The sequence below is a fragment of the Saimiri boliviensis genome, chromosome 2 (genome assembly GCF_048565385.1).
Source record: "Saimiri boliviensis isolate mSaiBol1 chromosome 2, mSaiBol1.pri, whole genome shotgun sequence".
Classification (NCBI taxonomy): Eukaryota; Metazoa; Chordata; class Mammalia; order Primates; family Cebidae; genus Saimiri; species Saimiri boliviensis.
This window is the reverse complement of record NC_133450.1, coordinates 131,773,328-131,796,786: the sequence shown is the minus strand read 5'-3', so window position 1 is coordinate 131,796,786 and position 23,459 is coordinate 131,773,328. Positions and strand designations below refer to the sequence as shown.

At 47.2% G+C, this 23,459-nt stretch overlaps 1 long non-coding RNA gene across 2 annotated transcripts; it reads left to right on the top strand.

Annotated features, from left to right (window-relative positions):
* The first annotated feature begins 1,329 nt into the window (after window positions 1-1,329).
* On the top strand, window positions 1,330-18,351 carry LOC141583677 (uncharacterized). 2 transcript variants are annotated; one of them, XR_012516445.1, is made up of 3 exons: window positions 1,330-2,559; window positions 3,367-3,528; window positions 17,837-18,351. It is a non-coding gene; the product is annotated as an uncharacterized LOC141583677 (long non-coding RNA). The 2 variants fall into 2 exon arrangements; XR_012516444.1 differs by lacking the exon at window positions 17,837-18,351 and having other exon boundaries at window positions 3,367-3,619.
* The last annotated feature ends 5,108 nt before the right edge of the window (window positions 18,352-23,459 follow it).

Genomic DNA, 23,459 nt, shown 5'->3' with positions numbered 1-23,459 from the left:
CCCCAATTGCCTACCCTAGCTACCTCTCCATCCCCATCTTTCTTATCCACTGCCTTCCGGCATTGCTATGACAAAAACACCACAGACTGCACCCTTACCAATAACAGAAACGAATTTATCTCTGCTCTGGAGGCTAGGGAGTCCAAGGTCAAGACCTCAGCAGTGTCTGGCGAGGGCTGCTTCCTGGTCCATAGATGTGGCTTCTCAGTGTGTCCTCACATGGTGGGAGGGATGAGGGTCTCTCTTTGGCCACTTTTGTAAGGGTATTATTCCCATTCCTGAGGGCTCTGCTCCCGTGACCTAATCACCTTCCAAAGGCCCAACCCCCTAATACCACCATCACACGTGAACTTGTGGAGGGACGCACATGTTTAGGCCACGTTAGCTTCTCAGTGTGGGCTCCAGTCTTTGTCTGAGTCTGCTTCTGGAGAAACCCCACAGATCTGGAGTGTCCCCAACACCAGGGGGTCCTCGATGTGGGTGGGGCGGGGTGGGAGAGGGGTGCAGGGTGTGGGCCTGGGCAGGCCTGGCTTGTGGGAGAGGAGGCAGCTCCAGGGACATGGAAAGAGGGTCATGGGGTGGAGAAGGATGGGCCCTGCTTTCTCCAGAACACTCTACTGCCTCCCCTTATCTGAGACCCCTTGAGAGCATTCCAAAGGATGATCACTTATTCCCCAAGTCCTGGGGTCCTAGGTGAGCAGGTGGCAGCAGAGACCTGGCTCCTTTGCCCCCTTTCCCCAATCTGTGCCCTGGCTCCTGCCTCCTCCCAAAACACAGCCTGGCCCGCACGCCCCTCAGGGTCAAGTCATACAGCTCAGCCCAGTGTGGGAGACCCACCTGCCCCAGACCCTCACCACCCACCATCCATCACCTTTGACTCTAAGCTTCAGGTCGCCAGTCTTAACCCTGAGCCTTTGCACATGCTGTTCCTCTCCCTTCCCTTCGTGGGTTGTGTGCCATGCGCCCTTTTTTCTCAGGGTAAATGCCTTCCGATCCCAACTCTGCTCTTCCTCCATAGCCCCTCCCTCCCCCCGTGTGCATTTGTCGCACTCTGTGGTTCTGGTTAGTGAAGCCCTCAGGCTGTGCAGGGCTGTGTGAGGGGAGTCTGCAGGGAAGGGGCCAGCCAGCCAGCAGAAGGCAGCCAGGGCCGGGCATCCCTGAGGCTGTGGTCCCTCCTCCTTCGCAGGTGAGCTCTGGGCACCAGTGAAAGCCCCCTCTTTGCCCACTCTGCTCTGAGTTGCTTTCCAAACCTGAAAAACGGAGACCTTAACGCTGGGCACCTCCGTTGCCAGAAGGAGGCGCTCGGGAGTGAATGCGTTTGGCATAAAGAGGCTCTTTGAAGACAGCCATCTCCAGGGCCCCGGCCTCCGGCAGGTCTGACCTTCGGGTGGGAGGCCTCCACAGCCTCCACAGCCTCCTCAGCCTGCTACCCAACGGCTCGCTCTCCGAGTGGGTGAATGCGCGCCACCGTAGCTGCACCAGGCTTGCTGGTGATTTGGGGAGAGTTACTTGGCTCCTCGGAGCCTGGGTTTCCTCACCTGCATGACCTGAGGGCCCCAGGCAGAGGAAGGGAGGCCCGGCTGGGCCAAGCCAGCTCCTGTCTGGGGGCTGCCGGGCTGGGAGCAGCAGGAGCAGAGGGCAGCTTCTGTGGCACACACGAGACGCGGAAAACTGGCCCAAGGAGCTGGGGACGGATGAGACTTTGAAATACGTGCCTGGTTTCCCCTGAGAGACGAGCTCCAGAATCCCATTTTGGGATACAGCCCCCTCCCACCCTGGAGGGGGACGAGGGGGACCAGGGAGCCCAGGGGACCGACGTCGCATTCGTCTCCTGAGTTCTGGAATCCACCGCCGAGAGCGCGGTCCCCAAGATTTCAGCCGCCAGGCGCTCGGCGAGAAGCGTTTCTGGAATTCCAGCGAGGCGGCTCTGCCCCCCAGGGAGCCAGCCCCGGACCCGGAGCTTACTCCTGGGACCCCGCTGGTGCAGGGCACGGTGTGGACAGGAACTGTCCCCCGCCCGGGAGGCACTGAGACCCTGCGGGAGGCGCGCGCGGTCCCCGGGGAGGGGAGGCAGCCGCCACCTGTGTCCGCGGGGAGGTGGGAGGCGGACGGTTTTAAAAGGCTGCCCGGGGAGCGTGGTGCAGAACGAGGGGGGCCGGACTTACTCTCTCGGGGCTTCCGTAGTGCCTGCCCAGCTGCACCCAGACGCGCCTGTGCAGAGAACAGGTGCCGGGGGACCGAACGCACGGAGCGCGGGTTCCGGGAAGCTACGCGCGTCCCCGCTCGGGGTAACTGAGCAGCCTAAAGCACCCGCCAGGGAAGCAGGAAGGGACCGGCCGGCCGGGCGGCAGGGCAGGCGAGCCTGGGGACAGAGGCCAGGAGGGAGGGGACGGCGGGAGGGACAGGGTTTTCGTTTGGCCTCACCTACTTTTTAGGATGAGGAAGCCTCGGGAGGTCCAGCGGCCAGGAGGTGGGTGCCGGGGCGCTGCGGCAATGGAGCCCCACTGCGTGCCTGCCCCGCAGGGCCCGCCTGGCCTCCGGCACCGGCTGCACTTACAGGTGAGCGTGGGGGCCTTGGCGCGTTGGGAGGGCATGCCGGGGTGACAGCACGGGTGCCCAAGGTGGCCTGCTTGACTCTCTCGAAGCTTCTTCCTCTCGCCCCCCAGGCCTAGAACTTAGGGGCTCACACCCACAGCTCATCAGCCAAAGAGCCTGAGTCGCCCCCAAAGGGCCTCCTGGTACTCTATCTCCCAGACCCCAACCCCCAAGCTTGCAGGGACAGAAGTTCAAACCTCTGCTGGGAGCGAGCAGCTGGTGTTTCCAACAGGGCCCGGCCCAGCTGATGAGCAAAGGCAGTGGGGTGGGGGAGGAGCAGGGCTCTGCTTACCTGCAGAGAACAGACAGGCCTGACCCAGTGCACTTAGTCTACAGCACAGGGAAAGGCAGCAGCCCCCAGCCCCCAATGACAGTACAAAAAAGGGGAAGGCAGCTGCCCACTTGTGACATAATAAAAGTGAAATAACTGGCATAAACATGGGAAAAGATGGATTACAGAGTTTCCCCTTCTTTTTTTATGTTTACATTTTTTTTTTTTTTAATATAAGAGATGGGGGTTTCACTATGTTGCTCAGGCTGGTCTCGAACTCCTGGGCTCAAGTGATCCTTCTGTATCCTCCTTCCAAACTGCCGGGTTTATATGAGTGAGCCACAGCACACGGCCAAGGCTCTCCTTCTTGGTGATGGTATGTTTGAATATCTGAATGATCTAAGAGACTCAAGCAAAAACTACTGGCCTTAATAAAATAGTCTGGTAAATTGGCAAGAGGAAAAGCATATTCAATAATCAATCTTTCTTTCCATTCCAAGAATGAGCTTCTGGCAATGGCAATGGAAAATCTATTCCATCCGGAAGAGTGACGAAGAAATATAAAAAGCTTAAGAAAATTGCTAAGGAAGGCACAGAACCTATACGAATAAAACTATGGAATGATATGAAGCAATATCCGGACAAAAGAAGAGTTATACCAGGTAGAACCCTAGATCTTTTCAATGACTAAAATTACCCTAAAAGTGTATATAGAATAATAAATGCTGAAGAACAGCCAAGAAAAGAACAAAAAAGATGTGTGGCCAGTCTCGGCAGCTCACACCTGTAATCCTAGCACTCTGGGAGGCTGAGTTGGGCAGATCACTTGAGTCCAGGAGTTGAGACTGGTTCTAGCCTAGACAATGTGGCAGAACTCTAACTCTACAAAAAATATAAAAATTAGGCCAGGCGCGATGGTGCATGCCTGTAATCCCAGCACTTTGGGAGGCCAAGGCGGCAAATAACGAGGTCAGAAGTTGGAAATCAGCCTAGCCAACCTGGTGAAACCCCATCTCTACTAAAAATACAAAAATTAGCCAGGCATGGTGGCGGGCGCGCCCATAATCCTGGCTACATGGGAGGCTGAGACAGGAGAATCGCTTCAAGCCGGGAGACAGAGGTTGCAGTGAACCAAGATCGTGTCTTTGCACTCCAGCCCAGGCAACAAAGAGCAAAACTCTGTGTCAGTAAAAAAAAAAAAAAAAATTAGCTAGGCGTGATGGCACACACCCTTGGTCCCAGCTACTTGGGGTTCTGAGATGGGAGGGCTGATAGAGCCCAGGAGGTGGAGCCTGCAGTGAGCCCTGATTGTGCCATGTACTCCAGACAGAGCAAAAGAAAGACAGAGAGAGAGAAGGAAAAAAAGAAAGGGAGGAGGGAGGGAGGGAAGGAAATAGAAAAATGAGCAAAGAGTATAAATAAGCAATTCATAAAAGAGCAAAGAGAAATGGCTGACAAACATTTGAAGAGGTTCTAATTCACTAGCCATCAGGGAGTATCAGTCAACTAAAGCCCCGCTGACACAGGGCTCTACCCCCAAGTGCCAGGCATAGAAAACAGGCTAGCACCTAGTGCTGCCAGAGGGGTGAGGGCCAAGGGACCCTCATTTGCTGATGACAGAAATTGGAACCATTATAATCACCTTGGGAACCAGTCTCTCAACAGCAAACACGATTAAGAAGACAAATGGACACTGACCCAGCAATTCCTGATGCATTTTTTTGTAGTGGCAAAAGAAAAAAAAATCATAAAGAGAATGCCAATGTAAGTAAATGGCTCCTTCATTCATTAGCGCACTCAACAAATACATACTAGACCATGTACCTGACACTGTTTTAAGATCCCAGACTATGGCAGTAAGCAAATAAAAAAACTTTAGCCCTTAGGGAAGATTTATTCAGTAAAGGAGACAGAAATAAACATATAAATATATTTAAAATGTTAGGTAGCAGCAGGTACTAAGGTAAAAAAAAAAATAATCCAGGAAAGGAAAGGAAATTAAGGAAACGACTCCATCTGCATGCAGTTGCATCTAAGATAATTAAGTACTTAGGAATAAATCAGACCAAGGAGCTGAAAGACTTATACACTGAAAACTACAAAGCATTGCTGAAAACAATTAAAGAAGAGCAAAATAAATGGAAAGATATTTCATATTGATGGATAGGGAGACTAAGCATTGTGAAGATGTCACTACTGCTAAAAGTGATCTACAGATTCAATTCAGTCTCTATAAATATTCCAACAGCCTGGAGTGGATGTGGTGCCTCACGCCTGTAATTCTAGCACTTTGGGAGGCTGAGATGCATGGATCACTTGAGATCAGGAGTTCGAGGCCAGCCTGGCCAATATGGTGAAACCCCATCTCTACTAAAAATACAAAAATTAGCCAGGCGTGTTGGTGCATGCCTGTAGTCCCAGCTACTCAGGAGGCTGAGGCAAGAGAATTGCTTAAACCCGAGAGGCGGAGGTTGCAATGAGCTGAGATGATGCCATTGCACTCCAGCCTGGGGGACAAGAGTGAAACTCCATCTCCAAAAAATTAAAAAATAAAAAATAATTCCAACAGCCTTTTTTTCTTTTTCAGAAATAGGAAAGTCAATCCTCAAATTCATATGGAATTGCAAGAGACCCCAAATAGCCAAAATAGTTTGTAAAAAAGAAAAAGTTGGAGGATTCACGTATCTTCACTTCAAAAACTTATTACAAAGCTACAGTCAATAAAACAGTGCAGGATTGGCATAAAGAGTGACATATAGACCAATGGAGTAGAATAGAGAATCCAGAAATCAGCCCTCACATATTTGGTTGAATGATTTTTGGCAGAGTTGCCAGGACCATTTAAAGGGGGGAAAGAGTCTGCTCAACACATGGTGCTAGGAAAACCGGATATCCATACACAAAAGGATGATGTTGGATTCTTACCTTATGCTACATCCAGAAATGTACGCACAATGGATCAAAAACCTAAACTTAAGAGCTAAAACTAAAACTCCTAAGAGTAAGGAAAACATAGAGTAAAATCTTCATTATCTTGAATTTGGCAATGGTTTCTTAAGTACGGCACCAAAAGCACAGGTAAAAAAAGAAAAAAATAGACAAATTGGACTTTATAGTAATTTGAAAATTTTGTGCACCAAAGACATTATCAAAAGAGTAAAAAGCCTTGGCAGCATAGTGAACCCCTGCCTGTGCACCGTCCCCCGACACACAGTGAGCGGGTGCAGTGGTGCAGCCCTGCAGTCCTAGTGGCTCAGATGGCTGAGGCGGGAGGCTCGGTTGAGCCCAGGAGTTCGGGGCTGCACAGTGAGTTAGGACCCTGCCACTACACTCCAGCCTGGAGATCAGAACGAAACCCTGTCTCTAAAAAAAGGTTTTTTAAGTAGAATGGCAACGCACAAAATGAGATATTTGTAAATCCTATATCTGATGAGGCATTAATATGCAGCATATTAGAATTGCTACAACTCAGAAACAAAATCTCCCTAAACAACCCAGTATACAAATAAACAAAGGACTGACTTGACTGGACCTTTCTCCAAAGCAGACAAATAAATGGTCAATAAGCACACGAAGAAAAATGTTCAACATCGTTAGTTACTAGGCACATGCAAAATAAAACCGCAATGAGATACCACGTCACAGCCGTTGGGATGGCTATAATTTTTTCAAAAGAAGTAAAATAACAAATGTCAGTAAGGGTATTAAGAAATTAGAACCCTTGTGCATTGCAGACGGAAATGTACAATCGTACAGCCAGTATAGAAAACACTTTGGCAGTTCCTCAGAAAGCTAAACATGTTTAGTAGAGACAGGGTTTCACCACGTTGGCAAGGCTGGTTTAAAAAAAAAAAAAAAAAAAAAAAAAAAAAAAAGCTAAACATGGAATTACCGACATGAGTCAGCAATTCCACTTCTACATGCATTCTGAAAAGAACAGAAAACAAGGAATCAAATGGATACTTGTGCACCAATGTTCAGAACAACATTATTTACAGTAGCCAAAATGCAGAAGCAAGCCGAGTAGCCATCAACAGATAAATGAATAAACAAAATGTGGTCTCAACACACAAATGGAATATGCCACAGGTGGAGTGATATTCTGATACAGGTGGATGCTACAGTATAGAATCTTGAGAACAACATGCTAAGTGAAATGAGTCGGACACAAAAGTTCCAATAATATATGAGTCCACTTACAGGACACATCTGGAATAGGCAGCTTTATAGAGACGGAAAGTAGAATAGAGTTTAGCAGGCCCAGAAGGAGGGAGGAATTGGGAGTTACTGCTCCATGGGCCCAGAGCTTGGGATGATGAAAAAGTTGTGGAAATAGTGGTGATTACATAACATTGTGAATGTACTTAATGCCACTAAATTATACACTTAAAATGATTATAGTAATCTTTTTTTTTTTTTTTTTGAGAGGCAGTCTAGCTCTGTGCCTAGGCTGGAGTGGAGTGGCATGATCTCAGCTCACTGCAACCTCCACGTCCCTGTTCAAGCAATTCTCCCTGCCTCAACCTCCCAATGGTGGGATTATAGGTGCTCACCACCATTCCCAGCTAATTTTTTTTTTTTTTTTGTATTTTTTTAGTAGAGATGGGGTTTCACCATGTTGGCCAGGCTGATCTTGAACTCCTGACCTCAGGTGATCTGCCCACCTCGACCTCCCAAAGTGCTGGGATTACAGGTGTGAACCACTGTGGTTGGCCAAATTTTATGTTATATAAATTTTACCTAAATAAAAAATAAATTTGAAAATATATATAACAAAAGAAATGGCAAAATAATTAAATGGGACACTAGAGAATGTATATTGAACACAAAAGAAGCAGTATGGAGGAACAGAGGATCAGAACAGGCAAGATGGGGGTGAACAGGAGCACAATGGCGGCCTAAACCTGCCACTGGCAGTCACACTGAATTACTGGTACTTATATTAAATATTAATATGGTAAACAATTAAAAGAAAAAGATCAGCAGAACAGATTTTAAAAACATGACCCAACTGTATCTACTAGGTATAAAACATGATGTTTACTAGGGACACACTTGAGATTCAGACACAGTATCTTAAAAGTAAAATGATACAGGGCCTGGTGCGGTGGCTCGCGCCTGTAATCCCAGCACTTTGGGAGGCCAAGGCAGGTGGATCATGAGGTCAGGCATTTGAGACCAGCCTGGCCAACACAGTGAAACCCCGTCTCTACTAAAAACACAGAAAATTAGCCGGGTATGGTGGGATGCGCCTGTAGTCCCAGCTACTCAGGAGGCTGAGGCAGGAGAATCACTTGAACCTGGGAGATGGAGGTTGCAGTGAGCTGAGATTGCACCATTGCACTTCAGCCTGGGCGATGAGTGAAACTCCGTCTCAAAAAAAAAAAAAAAAAAAAAAAGAAAGAAAGAAAGAAAGGAATATTTCCTAGCTTATTCTATGAGGATAGCTAGTATTACCCTGATGCCAAAACCAGGCAATCAAAAGGGAAAAAAAAAATCACTTATGTATATATATACCCTCAAAAAATGTAACCTGAATCCAGTGATACAAAAAAAGGATTATATGCCATGATCAAGGGGTACTTATATCAAGAATGCAAGATTGATTCAACATACAAAAACCAATCAGTACAGGCCGGGCGCGGTGGCTCAAGCCTGTAATCCCAGCACCTTGGGAGGCCTAGGCGGGTGGATCACAAGGTCAAGAGATCGAGACCATCCTGGTCAACATGGCGAAACCCCATCTCTACTAAAAATACAAAAAAAAAAAATTAGCTGGGCATGGTGGTGCGTGCCTGTAATCCTCAGGAGGCTGAGGCAGGAGAATTGCCTGAACCCAGGAGGTGGAGGTTGCGGTAAGCCGAGATCGCGCCATTGCACTCCAGCCTGGGTAACAAGAGTGAAACTCCGTCTCAAAAAACAAACAAACAAACAAAAAAACAATCAGTACAATACACCCTGTCAATAGAATAAATAAATGAAAACCACATCATCACCTTAATAGACTCAGAAAAAAAATTTCACAAAATACAACACCCATTCATTCTTTTTGTTATTCTTATTATTACTTTTTGAGACGGAGTCTCACTCTCACCCAGGCTGAAGTGCAGGGGCATGATCTCGGCTCACTGCAACCTCCACCTTCCAGGTTCAAGCAATTCTCCTGCCTCAGCCTCCCAAGTAGCTGGGATTACAGGCATCCGCCACCATGCCCAGCTAATTTTGTATTTTTAGTAGAGATGGGGTTTTGCTATTTTGGCCAGGCTGGTCTTGAACTCCTGACTTCAAGTGATCCACCCACCTCAGCCTCCCAAAGTGCTGGAATTACAGGTGTGAGTCGTTGTGCCCAAGCTCACCAATTATTTTTTAAAAGCTCTCAAAGAACTAAGAATAGAAGAGACATTTCCTCAACCTGATAAAGGGCATCTGTCAAAAAGTACTGCTAAAATTATACATAATGATGAAAGATTGAGTACTTACTCCCCAAGATCAGGAAGAAGACAAAGATACTTGCTCTTGCCATCTATTCAACACTGTACTAGAGGTTCTAGCCATGGCAATTAGGCAAGACAAAGAAATAAAAGTCATCTAGATTGGAAAGGAAGAAATAAAAACTATCTCTGTTTGCAGATGACATAGTCCTGAATTTAGAAAATCCTGAAAAATTCATTAAAAACCCATTATAACTCATTGTATTAGCATAGTGTGGAATATACACAGGAATAAATGATCTGAAAAGGAAATTAAGAAAACGATTCCAGCCGGGCCCGGTGGCTCATGCCTGTAATCCCAGCACTTTGGGAGGCTGAGGTGGGTGGATCACGAGGTCAAGAGATCGAGACCATCCTGGTCAACATGGTGAAACCCTGTCTCTACTCAAAATACAAAAAAAATTAGCTGGGCATGGTGGTGCGTGCCTGTAATCCCAGCTACTCAGGAGGCTGAGGCAGGAGAATTGCCTGAACCCGGGAGGCGGAGGTTGCGGTGAGCCGAGATCGCGCCATTGCACTCCAGCCTGGGTAACAAGAGCGAAACTACGTCTCAAAAAAAAAAAAAAAAAGATTCCATTTACAGTAGAAAAAATAATAAAATATTTAGGAATAAATTTAACAAAAGAACCACAAGATATATACACTGAGCACTACTAAACATCATTTGAAGAAGTTAAAGAAGTGTTAAATAAATGGAAAGACATCCCATGTTCACGGATCAGAAGACATACTATTGCTAAGTAGGCAATACTCCCGAAATTGATCCATAAATTCAGTGCAATACCTATCAAAATTCCAGAAGACTTTGGTCCCTAGAAATTGACAAGTGAACCCTAAAATTCCTATAGAAATGCAAGAGACACAAAATAACCAAATAATCTTTAAAAATAAGAATAGCCAGGCATGGAGGCTCTCACCTGTAATACCAACACGTTGGGAGGCTGAGACAGAAGGATCATTTTAGCCCAGGGTTTCCAGATCCTCCAAGGGAATATAGTGAGACCTTGTTTACACATACACAAAAATTTAGAATTAGCCAGGCATGGTGGTGTACACCTGTAGTCCCAGCTACTAAGGAGGCTGGGCAGGAGCTTAAAAGGTTGAGGCTGCAGTGAGCCATGATTGCACCATTGCCCCCCGACTTGGGTGACACAGCAAGACCTTATCTCAAAAAAAAATTTTTTTTTACATAAATAAAAATAAAAATGAGAACAAAGTAGAGAGCTCACACTTCCCAATTGCAAAACTTACACAAAGCTACAGTAATCAAGACAATGTGGTACTGTCATAATGATACATATATGATTAGTGTAATAGAATTGAGAGTTTAGTAATTAACCCATACATCTATGGACAATTGATTTTCAACAACAGTGCCAAGACAATTCAATAGGGAAAGAATAGTCTTTTCAACGAATGGTGCTGGAACAACTTGAGACCCAAATGCAAAAGAACCCAGCTGGACTGCTACCTTACACCATATGCAAAAATTAACTCAAGATGCATCGAAGACCTAAATAAAGAGCTAGGGCTACAAAACTCTTAGAACAGGCCGGGCGCGGTGGCTCAAGCCTGTAATCCCAGCACTTTGGGAGGCCGAGGCGGGTGGATCACGAGGTCAAGAGATCGAGACCATCCTGGTCAACATGGTGAAACCCCATCTCTACTAAAAATACAAAAAATTAGCTGGGCATGGTGGCGTGTGCCTGTAATCCCAGCTACTCAGGAGGCTGAGGCAGGAGAATTGCCTGAACCCAGGAGGCGGAGGCTGCGGTGAGCCGAGATTGCGCCATTGCACTCCAGCCTGGGCAACAAGAGCGAAACTCTGTCTCAAAAAAAAAAAAAACAAAAAACAAAACAAAACAAAACAAAAACCTCTTAGAACAAAATGCAGGAGTAAATATTCATGACCTTGACTCAGCCAATGTTTCCTTAGATCTGAAAAAGCACAAGTGATAAGAGAAAAAAAGACAACTTTGACCTCCGCAGGATTAAAAACTTTTGTGCTTTAAAGGACACTACCAAGAAAGTGAAAAGAACTCACAAAATGGGAGAAAATATTTGCAAATCTTATATCTGATAAATGTCTACTAACCAGAATATACAAGGAACTCGTACAACTCAACAACAATAAAAACGCAAACAAAATAATTAAAACATGAGCAAGAGAGTTGAATAGCTGTTTCCCTGATACACGCAAATGGCCCAAAAGCAAATGAAAAGATACTTAATGTCATTAGTTATTGAGTAAAAGCAAATTAAAACCACAATAGGGCCGGGCACCGGTGGCTCACGCCTGTAATCCCAGCACTTTGGGAGGCCGAGGCAGGCAGATCACAAGGTCAGGAGATCGAGACCATCCTGGCCAACATGGCGAAACCTCATCTCTACTAAAAATACAAAAATTAGCTGGGTGTGGTGGCGCATGCCTGTAATCCCAGGTACTCGGGAGGCTGAGACAGGAGAATCGCTTGAAGCAGGTAGTTGGAGATTGCAGTGAGCTGAGATCACGCCACTGCACTCCAGCCTGGCGACAGGGCAAGACTCCATCTCCAAAAAGAAAAACAACAGGCCGGGCGCGGTGGCTCAAGCCTGTAATCCCAGCACTTTGGGAGGCCGAGGCGGGTGGATCACGAGGTCGAGAGATCGAGACCGTCCTGGTCAACGTGGTGAAACCCCGTCTCTACTAAAAATACAAAAAATTAGCTGGGCATGGTGGCGCGTGCCTGTAATCCCAGCTACTCAGGAGGCTGAGACAGGAGAATTGCTTGAACCCAGGAGGCGGAGGTTGCGGTGAGCCGAGATCGTGCCATTGCACTCCTGCCTGGGTAACAAGAGCAACACTCTGTCTCAAAAAAAAAAAAAAGAAAAAGAAAAAAGAAAAACAACAACAACAAAACACAATAAGATACTATCTCACACCCATTAGATGACTGTAATCAAAAAGATACTCAATAACAAGTGAGGATGTGGAGAAACTGGAACCCTCGTACATTGCTTCTGGGAATGAAAAACGGTGCAACCATTTTGAAAAACAATTTGGCAGTTCATCAACAAGTTAAACACAGAATTCCCACATGACCTGGAAGTCCAATCCTAGATCTATAACCAAGAGAACTGAAAACATATGTCCACGTAGAAGCTTGTACACAAATGTTCATAGTAGCCAAAGGGGGAACAACACACATGTCCACGAGCAGATGAATGAATAAACAAAATGTGGCCCATCCATACAATGGAGTATTCCTCACTTATGAAAAAGGACACAGCACTGCTTCATGCTGCAACACGCATGAGCCTGAAAGCATTATGACAGTTGAAGAAGCCAGTCACGAGAGACTACATATTCTGTGATTCCATTTGAATGAAATGTCCAGAACAGGCAAAACCATAGAGAAAGAAAGTAGATTAGTGTTTGCCAGGAGCTGGAGGGAGGGAGGAACAGGAACAGCTGCTGAAGATGGATGCAGGGTTTCCTCTGGAAGTGTTGGAAATGTTCTGAGGTTAGATAGATAGATGGTTGCACAACTCTGAATACACTGAAAGGTCACTGAGTTATACACTTTAAAGGGATGAATCTGTCGGGTGCGGTGGCTCACACCTGTAATCCCAGCGCTTTGGAAGGCTGAGGTGGGTAGATCATGAGGTCAAGAGATCGAGACCACCCTGGCCAACATGGTGGAACCCCATCTCTATTAAGAATACAAAAGATAGCTGGGCATGGTGGCACGCACCTGTAGTCTAAGCTACTCGGGAGGCTGAGGCAGGAGAATCTCTTGAACCTGGGAGGCAGAGGTTGCAGTGAGCTGAGATCGCACCACTGCACTCCAGCCTGGGTGACAGAGCAAGACTATGTCTCAAAAAAAAAAAAAAAAAAAAAAAAAAAAAGGATGAATTTTATGATATGAGAATTCTATCTCAATTTTAAAAGTTTTTTTTAAAATTTATTTTTATTTTTTCTTAAGACAGGGTTTCACCATGTTGGTCAGGCTTGTCTTGAACTACCGACCTCAGGTGATCCACCGGCCTTGGCCTCCAAAGTGCTCGATTACAGGCGTGAGCCACCACGCCTGGCCAAAAGTTTTTAAAAAGAGCATGAAAGAAGGGGAATTAGAGGCATTGCATGTAGACGGTGTTCTTTAGACATCTTGCAGAAAAGATCTGTGCCTTTCCCTTTTTTTTTTTTTTTTTTTTTTTTTTTTTTTTTTTTTTTTTTTTGAGACAGAGTTTTGCTCTCGTTACCCAGGCTGGAGTGCAATGGTGTGATCTCAGCTCACTGCAACCTCCACCTCCCAGGTTCAAGCAATTTCCCTGCCTCAGCCTCCCTAGTAGCTGGGATTACAAGTACACACCATCACACCCGGCTAATTTTTTGTATCTGTAGTAGAGACGAGGTTTCTCCATGTTGGTCAGACCGGTCTTGAACTCCTGACCTCAGGTGATCCACCCACGTCGGCCTCTCAAAGTGCTGGGATTACAGGCGTGAGCCACTGAGCCCGGCCCGTGCCTTTCTCTTTTCTTTTTCTTTCTTTCTCTCTCTCTCCCTTCCTTTCTTCCTTCTTTCCTTCCTTCCTTCTTTCTTTCTTTCTTTTCTTTCTTTGTTTTTTTCTTGCCAGTTTCTTTTTAAAATTTATTTATTATACTTTAAGTTCTGGGGTACATGTGCAGATTGCGCAGGGTTGTTACATAGGTACACATGTGTTATGGTGGTGGTCTGCTGCATCCATCACCCCGTCATCTATATTAGGTATTTCTCCTAATTCGATCCCTCCCCAATCCCCCCACCCCCTGTTATTTGTCCTCTAGCTCCCCACCCCCCAGGCCCCAGTGTGTGATGTTCCCCTCCCTGTGTCTGTGTATTCTCATTGTTCAACACCCACTTATGAGTGAGAACATGTGGTGTTTGGTTTTCTGTTCTTGTGTCAGTTTGCTGCGAATGATGGTTTCCAGTTTCATCCATGTCCCTGCAAAGGACATGAGCTCATCCTTTTTTATGGCTGCATAGTATTCCATGCTGTATATGTGCCACATTTTCTTTATCCAGTCTATCCTTGATGGGCATTTGGGTTGGTTCCAAGTCTTTGCTATTGCGAACAGTGCCACAATGAACATAGGTGTTCATGTGTCTTTATAACAGAATTATTTATAAGCCTTTGGGTCTATACCCAGTAATGGGATTGCTGGGTCAAGTGTTATTTCTATTTCTAGATCCTTGAGGAATCACCACACTGTCTTCCACAATCATTGAATTAATTTATACTCCCACCAACAGTTTAAAAGCGTTCCTGTTTCTCCACATCCTCTCCAGCATCTGTTGTCTCCTGATGTTTTAATGATCGCCATTCTAACTGGCATGAGGTGGTAACTCAATGTGGTTTTGATTTGCATTTCTCCAATGACCAGTGATGATGAGCTTTTTTTCATATGTTTGTTGGCTGCATAAATGTCTTCTTTTGAAAAGTGTCTGTTCATATCCTTTGACCACTTTTTGATGGGGTTGTTTGTTTGTTTTCTTGTAAATTTGTTTAAATTCTCTGTAGATTCTGGTATTAACCCTTTGTCAGATGGGCAGATGGCAAAAATTTTTTCCCATTCTGTTGGTTGCCGGTTCACTCTATTTGTGTTTCTTTTGCTGTGCAGAAGCTCTTAAATTTAATTAGATCCCATTTATCTATTTTGGCTTTTGTTGCCATTGCTTTTGGTGTTTTAGTCATGAAGTCCTTGCCCATACCTATGTCCTGAATGGTTTTGCCTAGGTTTTCTTCTAGAGTTTTTATGGCGTTAGGCCTCATGTTTAAATCTTTAATGCATCTAGAGTTAATTTTTGTATAAGGTGTAAGAAAGGGATCCAGTTTCAGCTTTCTGCATATGGCTAGCCAGTTTTCCCAACACCATTTATTAAATAGGGAATCCTTTCCCTATTGCTTGTTTCTATCAGATTTGTCAAAGATCAGATAGTTGTAGTTGTGTGGTGTTATTTCTGAGGCCTCTGTTCTGTTCCATTGGTCTATAACTTTGTTTTGGTACCAGTACCATGCTGTTTTGATTATAGTAGCCTTTTAATATAGTTTGAAGTCAGATAGCAGGATGCCTCTAGTTTATTTATTTATTTTTCCTTAGGATTGTCTTGGCTATGCAAGCTCTTTTTTGGTTCCATATGAAGTTTAAGGTGTTTTTTTTCCAGTTCTGTGAAGAAAGTCATTGGTAGCTTGATGGGGATAGCATTGAATCTATAAATTACTTTGGACAGTATGGCCATTTTCACAATATTGATTCTTTCTAACCATGGGCATGGAATGTTTTTTCATCTGTTTGTGTCCTCTCTTATCTCCTTGAGCAGTGGTTTGTAGTTCTTCTTGAAGAGGTCTTTCACATATCTTGTTAGCTGTATTCCTAGGTATTTTATTCTCTTTGTAGCAATTGCGAATGGGAGTTCATTCATGATTTGACTCTCTGTCTATTATTGGTGTATAGGAATGCTTTTTGCCCATTGATTTTGTATCCTGAGACTTTGCTGAAGTTGCTTATCAGCTTAAGGAGATTTTGGGTTAAGATGAGGGGGTTTTCTAAATATACAATCATGTCATCTGCAAACAGGGAAAATTTGACATTCTCTCCTCCTATTTGAATACCCTTTTTCTTTTTCTTGCCTGATTGCTCTGGCTAGAACTTCCAATACTACGTTGAATAGGAGTGGTGAGAGAGGGCATCCTTATCTAGTACCAGTTTTCAAAGGGAATGCTTCCAGTTTTTGCCCATTCAGTATGATATTGGCTATGGGTTTGTCATAAATAGCTCTTATTATTTTGAGATACAATCCATTGATACCTAGTTGATTCAGAGTTTTTAGCATAAAGGGCTGTTGAATTTTGTTGAAGGCCTTCTCTGCATCTACTGAGATAATCATGTGGTTTCTGTCTTTGGTTCTGTTAATGTGATGGATTATATATATATATATATATATATATATATATATATATATATATATATATATTTGAGGATGTTGAACCAGCCTTGCATCCCTGGATGAAACCGACTTGATTGTGATGGATAAGCTTTTCGATGTGCTGTTGGATTTGGTTTGCCAGTATTGTATTGAAAATTTTTGCATCAGTGTTCATCATGGTTATTGGCCTGAAATTTTCTTTTTTAGTTGCGTCTCTGCCAGGTTTGGGTATCAGGATGACATTGGTCTCATAAAATGAGTTAGGGAGGATTCCCTCATTTTGTATTTTTGGAATACTTTCAGAAGGAATGATACCAGCTCCTCTTTGTACGTCTGGTAGAATTCGGCTATGAACCCCTCTGGTTCTGGACTTTTTTTGGTTGGTAGGCTATTAATTGCTGCCTCAGCTTCAGGCCTTGTTATTGGTCTGTTCAGGAATTCAGCTTCTTCCTGGTTCAGTCTTGGGAGGGTGTAAGTGTCCAGGAATTTATCCATTTCTTCTCGATTTACTGATTTATTTGCATAGAGGTATTTGTAGTAATCTCTGATGGTAGTCCGTATTTCTGTAGTATCAGTGGTGATATCCCTTTATCATTTTTTATTGCATCTATTTGATTCTTCTCTCTTTTCTTTTTTATTAATCTGGCTAGTGGTCTATTTAGTTGATCTTTTCAAAAAACCAGCTCCTGAATTTATTGATTTTTGAAGGGATTTTTGTGTCTCTATCTCCTTCAGTTCTGCTTTGATCTTAGTTATTTCTTGTCTTCTGCTAGCTTTTGAATTTGTTTCATCTTGCTCTTCCAGTTCTTTTAATCGCGTTGTTAGGATATTGATTTTAGATCTGTCCTCGCTTCTCTGGTGGGCATTTAGTGTTATAAATTTCCCTCTAGACACTTCTTTAAATGTGTCCCAGAGATTCTGGTATGTTGTGTCTTTGTTTTCAGTGGTTTTGAAGAACATCTTTATTTCTGCCTTCATTTCATTGTTTATCCAGTCGTCATTCAGGAGCAGGCTGTTCAGTTTCCATGCAGTTGTGCGGTTTTGAGTGAGTTTCTTAATCCTAAGTTCTAATTTGATCGCACTGTAGTCTGAGAGACTGTTTGCTATGATTTCCATTCGTTTGCATTTGCTGAGGAGTGTTTTACTCCAATTATATGGTCAATTTTAGAATACGTGTGATGTGGTGCTGAGAAGAATGTATATGTATATTCTGTGGTTTGGGGTTGGAGAGTTCTGTAGATGTCCATTAGGTCTCCTGGGTCCACATCTGAGTTCAAATCCTGGCTATCCTTGTTAATTTTCTTTTTTTCTTTTCTTTCTATCTTTTTTTATTTTTTCATTTGAGACAGGATCTTGCTGTGTCACCTAAGCTAGAGTGCAGTGCAGTGATATGATTATAGCCCACTGCACACTCAGACTCCCAGGCGCAAGCCAAAGGGATCCTCCCACCTCAGCCTCCCTGGTGACTGGGACTACAGGTGCATCCCACCTTGCCTGGCTAATTTTCTCTTATTTTTTTTTTTTCTCTTAAAGAAATTAGGTCTCACTATGTTGCCCAAGCTGGTCTTAAACTCCTGGTTTCATGTGATCATATCTTGGCCTCCCAAACTTGGGATTACAGTATGAGACATTGCACCTGGACTGGGCCTTTCATTGTATATTAACTGTGCTTCAATTTTAAAACAAGGAGAAAAGCATAGTAAGAGCATGCTGATGGCTACCCAAAGACTGCATAACAGCAATCACAGTGGCCGGCTTTTACATTCTAAACGTTGGAAACCACCCAAAGGCCCGTCAGTAGGAGAATGGGTAGAGTACGGGCGCGATGCTGCCGGACAGCAAAAACCAAGGGCTGCTGCCGCCACAGCGGGGGAGTCTCATGGCTGTATTCTTGAGTGAAAAGAATTGCACACAAAAAGGAACATGCTGTGTGGTTCCATTTAGCTGAATTCCACGGACAGAGCTGAGCTGTGGTGGCAGCAGGAAGAGCACTAGTTGCCCTGTGGACATGGGGAGCTGCTTGCAGGGCACCATGAACACGGCAGGATTTACAGGAATGCCCACACATGTAAAGATGATCTAACTGTGCACCTAAGATTGGAGCATGGTACTATGTGTAAGTTAATCTCAATAAAAACATGTTAAGAAAGAAGTAGTATGTTTGCTTGTTTTTAAACAAAATCTCACTCTGTTGCCAGCCTGGAGTGCAGTGGCTCACTGCAACCTCTGCCTCCCAGGTTCAAGCGATTCTCCTGTCTCAGCCTCCCAAGTTGCTGTGATTACAGTTGTGCGCCATCGTGCCTGGCTAATTTTTGTATTTTTAGTAGAGATGGGGTTTCACCATGTTGGCCAGGCTGGTCTTGAACTCCTGACTGCAAGTGATCCACTCACCACGGCCTCCCAAAGTGGTGGGACTACAGGTGTGAGCCACCGGCACCTGGTCTTTTAAATATTTTTAAACAAACATCAGCATGCATCCGGGGAGTTTGTTAAACACACAGAACATACAGCTGAGGCACGCAGGGACAGCCGGCAGGGTCAGGGTCAGATTCTGCAGGGTGAGGCAGCCATTGTCAAAGGTGTGTGAAAAGGTGTGTGAACCAGCCATTGTCAAAGATGCAATTCCATCTTCAATAGGGGCCGGGTAAAATGATGCCAAAACCGACTGGGCTGCATTCCCAGATGGTGAAGGCATCCTAAGTCACAGGAGGAGACAGGAGGTCAGCACAAGACACAGGTCATAAAGACCTAGCTGATAAAACAGCCTGCAGTGAAGAGGCCAGCTAAACCCACCAAAACCAAGATGGTGACCAGAGTGCCCTCTGGTGGTCCTCACTTCCACACTCCCACCAGCACCTTGACAGTTGACAGAGGCTATGGCAATGTCAGGAAGTCACCCCACATGGTCTCAAAAAGGAGGCACAAAGAATACACCCCTTGTTTAGCATATAATCAAAAAATAACTCCAAAAATGGTCGGTCAGCAGCCCTCGGGCCTGCTCTATGCAGTAGCCATTCTTTCAGTCCTCTACTTTCTCTCTCTTTTTTTTTTTTTTTTTCTGAGACGGAGTTTCGGAGTTTCCTTCTTGTTGCCCAGGCTGGAGTGCAATGGCGTGATCTCAGCTCACCCCAACCTCCACCTCCCAGATTCAAGCAATTCTTCTGCCTCAGCCTCCCCGGTAGCTGAGACTACAGGCACGCACCACCACACCCAGCTAATGTTTGTATTTTAGTGGAGACGGGGTTTCACCATGTTGACCAGGATGATCTTCATCTCTTGACCTCATGATCCACCCACCTGGGCCTCCCAAAGTGCTGGGATTACAGGCGTGAGCCACCGCGCTCGGCCCCTATTCCTCTACTTTCTTAATATGCTTCCTTTCACTTTACTGTATGGAAGTCACCCCAAATTCTTTCTTTCATGAGATCCAAGAACCCTCTCTTGGGGTCTGGATCAGGACCCCTTTCTGGTAACACCATGACCCTGAGACTCACTCCCAGCCCTGGATCCCCACACCTCTGCCATTGAGGCCTGGGGAGCCAGCCGTCTCCCCGGCCCCTGCCCTGAGCACTTTGGTCTGCCTGGCCAGTCCTCTCTCCGAGCCAGGCCCCTCCCACCACCACCTGCCTTCTCCAGCCTTGCACCCAGCAGGAACCTGACAAAGGAGAGCCCGCAGCCCCTGGGGCACCTGCACTCAGCCCAGCCCGACCTCCCTGCCCTGTCCCTGGCCTCCCCCAGGCCCTGGCGGCTTCTCAGCTGCTGCCTGAGCACAAGGCAGGAGGGGGTTAGCCTTATCATCTGCCTGCCCCTCCGGGCCTGCAGGCGCCAAGCCCCCCCTGCCTCCCCATGGGGCCTCCCTGCTCCCAGTCAGCCTCCCAGGGAGGCTTGAAATCGATGCCTGGCTGTTTGTGCTGGGGCCCAAGACCCAGGAGGATTCAGACAGCACTTGGGGCCACACAAGACAGTGCCTGAGGCATGTGAAGCACCGCCCTCCCCTGGACGGGCGTCCACCCAGGGCTTCCAGGCCAGCCTGTGCCCGCCCCACGCTGGCTTTTCTCTGCGGCTCAGGTGCCCGCCTGCACCCCAACCGCAGCGCTGCTGCTGGGGTCACCGTCCTGCCCCACCCTGTCGCTGTTCACAGATCCCAGTCCTGGGCGTCCACTCACAGCCCCTGCCCCACTGCACCCTGGATCGGCCACCAAGGCCTCCGCCTCCTACGCGTCTCCAACGCCTTTTCCCTCCTTCCCGCAGGCCCTGGGGCGGGGGCGGGCCTGGCGTTTTCCAGCGTGACCCGGGCAGCCTCCTGCTGACGCCCCTGCTCTTGCCACCGCCTCATTCTCCGCTCAGGAGACAAAGCGACCCTCCCGAGAGCAAACCGGACCACCACTCCCGGGGACGAAGTCCCTCCACTCCTCCCCACGCGTGTCCACGGCCCCTCGGGACTGAGCGTCCGCGGTCTCCTCGCCGCCACCTCCCCGGCGCCCCTTCCGCTTCCCTGGGAGCCCGCGGCATCCTCCGAGCCCACCCGCCCCCTTGCCCCGCAGACCCCGCAGGCCCCCGCGTCTCTTGCGGTCCGTCTCGCCCTGCGGAGGGACCCGGGGCGCCCGAGGTCTCCGCCCTCTGAGCTTGCGCCCCCATCCCCGGGGCCCCCAGCGCAGGTCCTGGGACAGGGCTGGGGCGCAGCAGCCCCGGGACGGAGGGTTGGATTCCCGCATCCGCTGAGTCCGAGGGTCGCTTTCCCACTCGAGCCCCGGCCCTCCAGCAACCCGAAGAGCGGATCCCGGCCGGGGCCATGGCGACGTTTGCCGCCAGGAGGCGCGCGGCGAGGGCGCGGGGCTCGGGAAGCAGGGGGCGGACACAGGGCGGGCGCGAGGGCGGAGCCGGCCCGGGGGACCGCGGGTGGGGTGCTCCTCCGGGATGCCCCAGGCGTCCGCGCCGCAGGACAGGCGCCTCCCCAGCAGGGTGGCGGGCTCTGGGGCTGGCGCTCCTCGCCGCAGAGAGCGCTCTTGGTCAGCTACCCGAGGCCAGAGGATGACTTGGGAACACCCCCACGCCCCCTCTTTCCCACCCCTCCAGTCTGCTCCACTTCCCAGAAGGACCAGACCTTTCCCTTAGGGGCTTCATTTTGGGAACTCCCTTTAAAGTGCTTCGTTATGTTGCAGTGTCTTGGGGGTGAGCCTCGGCTACACCCTCCTAGGGACAGTACTCACCCCATCTAAACCTAAGAACAGGGGTTCCCCAGCCTCGTCAGACACCCCACCCTCTGCATTTCCCCCTGCTGCAGCGCCCCCACCATTGCCAACCATCCCTCAGTCCACCCAACCATTCATTCAACTGTCCGCCCATCCTACTATTATCTACCAACCATCTATCCATCCATCCATCCGCCATCCAACCATCTGCTATCCATCCAACCATTTACCCATTCTACCATCCATCGATCAATCCATCTAGTCATTCACCATCCACCCACCCAACCATGCAACCATCCACCATGCTACCATCCATCCCACCATTCACCATTCTACTATCCATCTAACCATTGATCTAACCATTTATCTACCATCCTACCACCCATCGTATCCATCCACCATTCTATCATCCAGCCAGTATGCTATTCATCCAGCCCTCCAACCATCCATCATCCATCAATCCAACCATCTACCATTCTACTATCCAATCATTTATCTACCCATCTATCATCCTACCATTCATCCAACCATCCACCACACAAACATTGATCCTACCGTCCATCCAACAAGCCACCCATCCAGTATCCATCCGTCCATCCATCCATCCACCCATCCAACCATTCATTCATCCCTGATCTATCCAATCATCCACCTGTATCTGTTTTTGGTTTTCTGGCGGGGGGAGGGGTTGAGATGGGGGTCTCACTCTGTCACTCAAGCTAGAGTGCAGTGGCATGATCTTGGTTTACTGCAGCCTTGCCTCTGGGGCTCAAGCAATCCTCCCACTTCAGCCTATGATATGGTTTGGCTGTGTCCCCACCCAAATCTCATCTTGAATTCCCATATGTTGTGGGAGGGACCTGGTGGGAGGTAATTGAATCATAGGGCAGGTCTTTCTCATGCTGTTCTCATGATAGTGAGTAAGTCTCACGAGACCTGATGGGTTTATAAGGAGGCATTTCCCTGCACAAGCTCCTCCTCTGTCTTGTCTGTTGCCGTGTGAGGTGTGCCTCTCCCCTTGCCGTGATTGTGAGGCCTCCCCAGCCACATGGAACTGGAAGTCCTTTTGTAACTTGCCCACTCTCACTGATGTCTTTATCAGCAGTGTGAAAACAGACTAATACAGCCTCCCAGTGAGAAGCTGGGACTACAGGCATGTGCCCCCATGCCCAGCTAATTTTTGTATCTTTCATAAAAAAGGGTTTTATCATGTTGTCCAGGGTGGTCTCAAATTCCTACATTTAAGAGATCTACCAAACTCGGCCTTTCGAAGTGCAGGGATTACAGGCGTGAAGCACCGTGCCTGGCCCTGTACCTGTTTGGGGAGGCATCTCAGTTCCTTGGGGTGTTAACTTGTTGTGCTCTGTCTAATTCCTGTTCCGCTTTCCATCCTATAATTACATCTCAGGCAGTCCACAATGTTAAGATATCAAAACAGTCCAGTTAGTTTAAAATATCTATCTCATACCCAATCTAAACCCCCTATCCTTCACTATATTCCGTCATTGCTGGCCACGTCTGTGACTCAGTGGACCGAAATAGGAGCAGAGGTGCGGTCTGCTCACCCACTGTCGCACTGTAGGTGAAGGAGAGCAATGGATCTGCCCTGGGACAGCATTTTTTACCTCTTACCTTCCTCTCCTGGGCCATGGGCCTTCTTGGTTGGGGGCAAGGAAGTGGAGGCAGGGAGGCAAAGACCCTCAGTGGGGAGATGTACCTGTTCTTGTCCTGGCCTGGTCCACTTTCCCTACCACGTAATCATCTCCGTGTAAGTGGGTCATGTTTATCTTCAGACAGCAGAGAGCTGCATCTGGACCCTCCATTCCTGAGACAGCCCAAGAGCAGCTGCCTGTTCCCTTAGGCCCACCAGCCGTCCATGGCTCAAGCTCTTCTCCAAGATCAGTGTCCTCCAGCTGGCCTGATGCCCCATGGGGTTTTATTTTCTGGCCCTCTTTTAACCCCTT